Source organism: Pundamilia nyererei, unplaced genomic scaffold (genome assembly GCF_000239375.1).
Source record: "Pundamilia nyererei isolate P.nyererei 1_Seehausen unplaced genomic scaffold, PunNye1.0 scaffold00034, whole genome shotgun sequence".
NCBI classification, from domain to species: domain Eukaryota; kingdom Metazoa; phylum Chordata; class Actinopteri; order Cichliformes; family Cichlidae; genus Pundamilia; species Pundamilia nyererei.
Window position 1 is genome coordinate 2773254 of NW_005187435.1, and position 7476 is coordinate 2780729.

At 38.8% G+C, this 7476-nt stretch overlaps 1 protein-coding gene across 6 annotated transcripts in view; it reads left to right on the plus strand.

The window, feature by feature from the left end:
* The window catches only part of LOC102195475 (metabotropic glutamate receptor 4), a 185576-nt gene that overhangs the window by 22244 nt on the left and 155856 nt on the right, over window positions 1-7476 (plus strand). The gene's annotated exons all lie outside the window — the stretch shown is intronic.

A 7476-nucleotide genomic window follows, 5' to 3' on the forward strand; every position in this document is an offset into this window, starting at 1 on the left:
AGCCTGAACTATTGATACAAGGCATCATCCATGCTTTTATGTTTATGCCAAATTTTGACTCTGCTACCTAAATTTTTGTGAGGAAATCAAGACTCATCAGACCAGGTAGCGTTTTGGCAATCTTCCATCATTCAGTGTTGGTCAGTCTGTCCAAATATTAGCCTCTGTTTGTTGTTTTGAACTGCCAGGAGTGGCACCTACTCGGGTCTTCCTCTACTGTACCCCATCTGCTTCAACAGTTTCTTCAACGTGTTTTGTGTTCAGTGGTTATTTGAGTTACTGTTTTCTCTCCGTCAGCTTGAAGCAGACTGGACATTCTACTCTGATACCTCTGGCATCAACAAGGAATTTCTGCCCAGAGAGCTGCCTCTCACTGGAAATGTTCACTTTTTCACAGCATTCTCCGTAAACACTGGAGATGGTTATGCATTTCCTAAAACACTCAAAACAACCTGTCTGGCACCAACAATCATGCCAACTTCAAAGTCACATAAATCACCTTTCTCATGCTTGGTTTGAGCATTAGCAAGTCATCTTGACCACACCTGGGTGCCTAAATGCTTTGCTGCCATGTATTTAACTGAATAGATATTTTAATGAGCAGTTGAACAGGCATACCAGTGACCGATGAGTACGTTTCTTTTTCTTATGAGTAAATCCTAGTGTGAGAAACATCATACTAAACAGTTCTTCTATTACTTTACAAATGTGGTCTGTTGCAGCGGGTCAAATTTCTTCTGAAATTACTGAAATGATTTTGCTCTTTCTCCTCTACCTCACAGTTAGTTTCCATCCACTGATATTTTCAACATTCAGCTCAACGTTGCTGGCTGTGGGTTCTGAACTGCCTCAGTTTCGGGCTTCAGGTTTATCATCCTTAGCAACAAGTGCAAACAATTCTGTGTTTAAGAAATGGCATCTGTGCTGTAATTTAACTTTTGCTTCCTGTGGTTACCATTATGCTTCATAACGGAATCACTGTGCAGAATGTGTTTTAGTGAGTGGGGATGTACTTAGAGTTTTACAAAAATGTTAAAGGAGAATTGCAAATTGCATCTAATTAGGTGAAAACAGTTTAACGTTTTGCCAAAAGAGGGATTGATTAGTTTAGGACATTGAGAATTTGCTTCAGAAAATGCGAGTTCGTGTTTTAACAATTCAGGAAAGCTGTAATAAAGCAAGGTTGTGAAAGCTGAACTGAGGATAGATTTTACTGTTGGTTGTGCAGTCTCTTCCTTCCAGCTTATTTTGTGCTGTGTTGCAGAAATTACAGTAGAAACACTGTCCTGTTGTTAACATTGGGGATATATGGTGCTCTTTGTTAGCTTGTGTCCCCTGTTGACTCTGTGGTTTTTGCTTGTTTGCAGGTCCACTTATGTGTTTCCAAGAAAGGACAAGGTGCAGAGACTTAAATTTTCACATAATCAGCCATCTTCTCTGAGATACACTGAAAGACTACGTTTCTCACACTGCATGTGGTGGAGATTATGAGCTTGTACTCAGAAGGGAGGCCTTCCGATTCAGGCTTTTACTCTCTAGAGTCCCTGGGCCTTATGTATTTTGTATTAGCTGCTATAGATTAAAATTGTTCATACAATTTTCTCTGGGGGATTGAAGGTGATGGCTCTGCATGAAATTTGTGTTGCATTTTTCTATTTCTCTTGCAATTTATATAAAGAGCCTGGTAGGATTTGGATTCGGCAAACAGACTTAAGACCAGATGAACTGAACAGCGGCTGTATCTCGTGCCCTTAAAGTTTGTGTGACTGCACATCGCTTTGTTCCCATTATCTTGAAAAATCTAACGAGCAGACACTATACTTGCAAAACACTCATTCTTACAGATATGCCCTAGTTTTCCATATGTTGCTGCTTCAAGTGATTCAGTTGGAATTGGGTCTGTCAGGGGAACAGGTTTGATAAGACATAATTCCTTAATCCTGACAGGCAGGCAGGTCTAGCCCAACAGATACAGTAAATCAATCAGTGTGTCTGAGAAGTACCTGCCTTCAGTATCGACTGTGACCCCACCACCCCCATGCTATTCTCACGCACACACTTTCTAGGACATGCACACACACTTTCTAGGACATGCTCTATAGTCTCTTTTCGCATTCACGCTCTGTAAATATGAAGCTTTGGTACATTATAGTCTAAAATACAAAGTTGAAAAGCGAGTGTATTTGACCCACAAGATGAAGTATGGTAGGCATCATTACCAAGAGCCGCTTAGTGTCAACAGGAGGCTGGAGATGGTTCACCTCATACCATCTTTTTACTGGGCCATTAACCAGGCTCACATAGTGCGTAAGAATGAGCAGCCTTCAGTGCCTGAGGCTTTGAGAGACCAAGGTGTTTGGATATATTTTAACCTGTAGATTCAAGCCTGCCTTCTGAATCGTATTCAATTCAGGCCCCCAGGTATGCATGTGATGGCTGGTAGGAACTGAAAGCTTTATAGGGAAATATAATGGTGATGAATACTAAGCAGAAATGGCCCCCCTGTGTTGTTTTTTTTTTTTTTTTTCTTTCCTTTTTTCCTCCCCTAAGATGAGAGGCTAAAGAATGCATTGGAGGATAAGACACTGTGAACCATAAGGGTGAGAACTTGAGGATTGTGGAGGTGTGTGTTTCATTGTTAGAGCAAGATAATAGTCATTGAATCAGTCAGTCAGCGAACAGGAAGTCAACAATTTCTCCCTTTCGCATAGCGTCTTCAACTTATTCAAGCAGCATTATATTTCTCCCACCAGACTTCTGGGATAGGAGAATCAGGGCTTCTTCTCACATTTCAGTCCATTTATCTCTTGCTAGGTGTGGCTCAGTGGCCTTTAGCCCTCCATTAGCCTGCACCAAAAAACATCCAGCGCAAGTAAACAAAAAAATTTAGGGATGGCCCACTTCTCCTCCCCCCCTCTGTTTTCAACTTTGACTTCCAAATGTCTTCCAGGATCTCCAAAACAACACATTGCATTCGCTGTGTTTGGGGAAAACACAGCGACGGCCTCGTGTTAATAAGCCTTGTTTGCATGTTCTAAAATTTCTGTAGCTGGCACAGAAATGGAGCGGCTCTCTTGTGCGGTTGTCATAAAGTTGATATTTCAAGAGATAAATTACACCCTGGTTTCCTGAGGGTTCTCAGCGAAGGGAAATCAAACGACCACAGTCAGCTATTGCATAATATCATGTCTTAGCAAGATTTACCACATATCTCAGGGTTCTAAATAAATCACAACTGTCAACTGCATTTTGCTGTTTCTGTAATTAATGCGCCCTGGAGATAAAATATTCAAGCTCCCATCTCTCTTTATATCTAACAGTGACAAAACACATCAGATGTCGAGGGAAAGAAATTGGGATCATTTCAGTCATTTTCCTGTCTGTAAAATAGTTTTTCCCATTGGACCACTTTGGTAGTGATGTACCAAATCCATACATAATACTGGACATGATTCCATCAGTGTAACAAGTTAATTGATTAATTTTTCAGCAACATGTAATATGTAGCAGCGGATCAAGTGATCAGATGATTACTAGAAAAATCATTTACTGTTATTTATCAGCAAAAAACATGCACTGATTACTAATTTTGTCTTGCTTGTAATGTTACCAAAATGTAAAAAGGCACAGGTTAGAAATTGGACCCTGAAGAGAACAGCAGTATCTACCGTTATCTTTCATTACAGCAGCCAATCAGTGGGCTTTGCAGGGTGTAGCTCTTTTGATAGCTTTAATTTATTCCTTCATGTCTTCTCTATTTATTGGTGGTAACATTTTTGACTTCTTCCATTTTCACACAAAAGCTGAGCTTCATACTGAGCTGATAAAATGGAACTGAAGGGGGAAAAAACTATGAAACTTTAAAAAGTAAAGGTTTCACTCTAGATGGAATTTAAATTGCATAAGAACTTGTGAGTTTGTGAACGAACAGTAGGCTCAATTATTAATGGTGGGGAGGTGGTGAAAAATTTATATGCATATATGTGCTGATTTAAAACCACTGACCAGAGCAGGTAATAATAAGGTCACCACGTCTTCTTTTGAGGAATCATGTCTGAAAGTCACAATGCAGAATCAACATGGTCAAATTGGAGCCCAGCTCCATCTCACATGCATTTAAACAAAGTCCCCAATAAAACCTCACACATAGTACCTAAACAGTTTGAATATTTTTACACAGTGACATCCTACTTTAAATCATAACTGGTAAATAAAGCTGCAGTTTTACATGTAAGGGGACAACATCTTACATTCAGGTCCTTGCCAAACACGTTCAAACAATGTCTGTGCAGACAGTGGCACAGAAGTGCACTGGTAGTGATGCACTTTTCATCAGCCAGTAATGATTGGTTTGCCAGAACTGAAGGGGGGAGTAACGATTGTGCAGGATTCTGCAAATAGAGGTCTGGTGGAAAAACCAAGAAAGATTTAAAAAGAAAAAAGAAACTTGCTGTTCAAAGAATTTATTTTTCTTTAGAATTATTTTCGATAATTCAGTAGTCTGCCCCTTTCTCCAAGTAGCGCAACTGCCAAATTGTGCCATAATTTGAAGTCTTTCTTCTTTGTTGTGTTGAACTAGAGCGTTGTAGACAGACACTGATAAATATTCTCCTCATAAAAGATTAGAGAATTTAGAGTCTGGAGACCTGACATTGTTTGGCAGATGCTAAGTACTATAAAGTGAAGCACCAGTGTAGACGTCGCCTCGTGTCTCTGATGGACTTCTGAGCTCACACTCTATCCAAGAGCCAAGGCAAAGCAAGCTAGCTACCTTATAATGATTTATGAAGTTTCCACTGCATTTCTGAGCTCACAGCTTGTCCAACCTAATCATTTAAACAGCAAACTGTATATAAAGCTGTAATTCTTTCATTTGGAGACTAAAAGGAATCCTTTATCTGATGGGTTTTTAGGGTATATGTATTGTTTTTGGCTTTGCGGTTTTTACAATTCAAAACAAATCTGTCGCATATAGTATTTTATTCTTTTTAGATGTGAGCATGCATGTGCATGCAGTTAGAGTGGGGTGTTTTGCTTCACACACACACACACACACACACACACACACACACACACATACACATATATACATCTCGAAAAATATTTGCAGATGCATGCTTCTGGGCTGACAGTGGCCGGCTGGAAAATTTCAACATTTCGGCCAACCCTGACTGATACTCTAATTATTTTTGCAATATACACACTCCCTGCTGATTTTTTTTTTTTCTCCTGAGAATTGAAAAGATGATATCAGTAGGTAAAAAGCTGTTTGAATAATTACTGTGGAAATTGTGCATCCTGACTCTTCAGGAGTATTTATACCTTGGGCCACTTTTGTAAACAATAATTATGGTAAACTGGAATAAGTATGTAGGCAGATTGAGCCAAACTTTTTTGTTTTTTTTTCTAATTAGGCAAATTAACACCTATATTGGAAGCTGTCGGTATTAACTGCATGGCTTGGCTGAGGCACTGCTGCTTAGAAACTTGACACACTCAAGAGAGAATAAACCTCACATTCAGGCTGCACAGATCTGAATGAGGCTTCTCTCTATTGTAAAGGATGACACTAACGAATATCAAGATTGCTCTTTGTCTCAGATGCGTAGTTTGACAGCTGGCAATAAAAACTCTTGTCATCAAGACCCGTTCTGTAGTTCTGCATGGAGGCGTTTGAAGGCTTGAAGATTTGTATTATCAATATTATGCAAATATGCTTTAGTAGTAACTTTGTGCAGAGCTGGAATTGTGTCTATACTTCTCAATAAATTCCTTATCTGAAACCTGTGTAACAAAAGAGTTTGCATTGTTTTGAGCGCATTAATGGTTATGCTTTATAGTTCCAAAGTTTGGGGCACTAAGAAATAAGGTTCATCTTTAAAGAGAATCAAATTTGCTGTTATATAACAATGAGAACACGATGAGTCATAAATTATTTTTGATGAATGTCTCCATTAAAATATTTCTGATGAGTTTATATTTAGTGAGAACAAATGTGCTCGATGTAGCACTAACACTCATTATTGACTAAAAAAGAAAATCTAACACAAAACTGAACTCTATAATATACAAGAAGAGAGTAGATGCAGGTAAAAATAATCACTGTGTTTTCTGTTGTAACAGTACTGGAATTACTGTATTGTGGTGCTAAAAATCCGCTCAATGACAGATGGCCTAGCTCACCCTAGTGTTGTGCACCGATTGTATGGCAATTTCTTTTTCTTTTTCAGTTCAAGAAATAATTATTTTCCCCATTCCACTTTTAAGTTTGATTCACCCGATCAATATGTCCTTTTAAGGCTTATTTCAGTAATTTTTTTTCTTTCATTAGAAACATAGTGACAGCCTCTTCCAAGCTCTCAACTCCTTGTGTGCAGCTAAGCCCTCCTCTCTTCATTCATTTTCCTCAGGGCAGCCTACTTCTACCTTCCTATTGATCTGCTGTGCAGCATCAACATGCTGGAGTGTCAATTAGAGAACCCATCCTGCCCATCTGTGAGAGGAGAGCTGCAGCATTTCTCAAACTTTCCCTGGCTCACTTGGCCATCCAGCAGCTGCTCAGGTCTCTGAAGATAAAGAGGGGAATAATCGTTTTAGAATAAATAATAATTTATCTCAGCTATACCCTTGTTCATATTTATAATGTTCCTTTCACAGCACTGATTAGAATGTAAAATACTTGCACTAGCGGTGTGATTTCTAATGTAAAGTGATAAATATTATGAGGGAATTTAAAGGAATAAGGGCAGATCTGCAGAACACATTTGTCTGCTTCAAAGAAAACACCACTTATTTATTTATTTTTTCTCAGGTGGATTGCATTTGTAAGGGTAGGCATGTTGAGGCGAGCGAAGCGAAAATGTTTTATTTATTTATTTTTAAGCGAACGCAGGCGGTCTTCAGCATTGTTTCGCTCAGTAACCAAAGTCTGGTGTGTTGCAGATCTCTTCCAGTGGCTTTAGTATTTCCAAGACTGGTTTGAATACAAAACAGCTTTCTGGAAATCAGGTTCTAAAAGATGGGGTTGAATGTGAAAACAAGATATTCAACATAAGGTTGTTTTTATTTTTATTTTTTTCAAAGGAGAGCGTGCCACTGTGACATTATTGGTCTTAATGTCTCCTGACCTTGTCAAATCTGTGTATATATTTCTGTCATCCCCATCTACTCTAGGATATCAGCAAGAATACAGCAGACATACACTGGTAGAATATCATGAGTCTTCTTGATTTTTGAAAATGAAGTTCAGTTTTTAAGTATATAACCTGAGTCTCTTTCTGTCTTTACCCTCTGCTTCATGAGAGAGGACGGCTGATGTGCAGCTGCAATTTAAATGGCCAGCGACTGTGTTTCTGAGTAGAAACTAGAGATGGCACGATACCACTTTTTAAAAAAACATTTACATTTTTTTTTATGTCCGATATCATATATTTGGATATCTGCCGATACCGATATGAATCCGATATAGTGTATTTT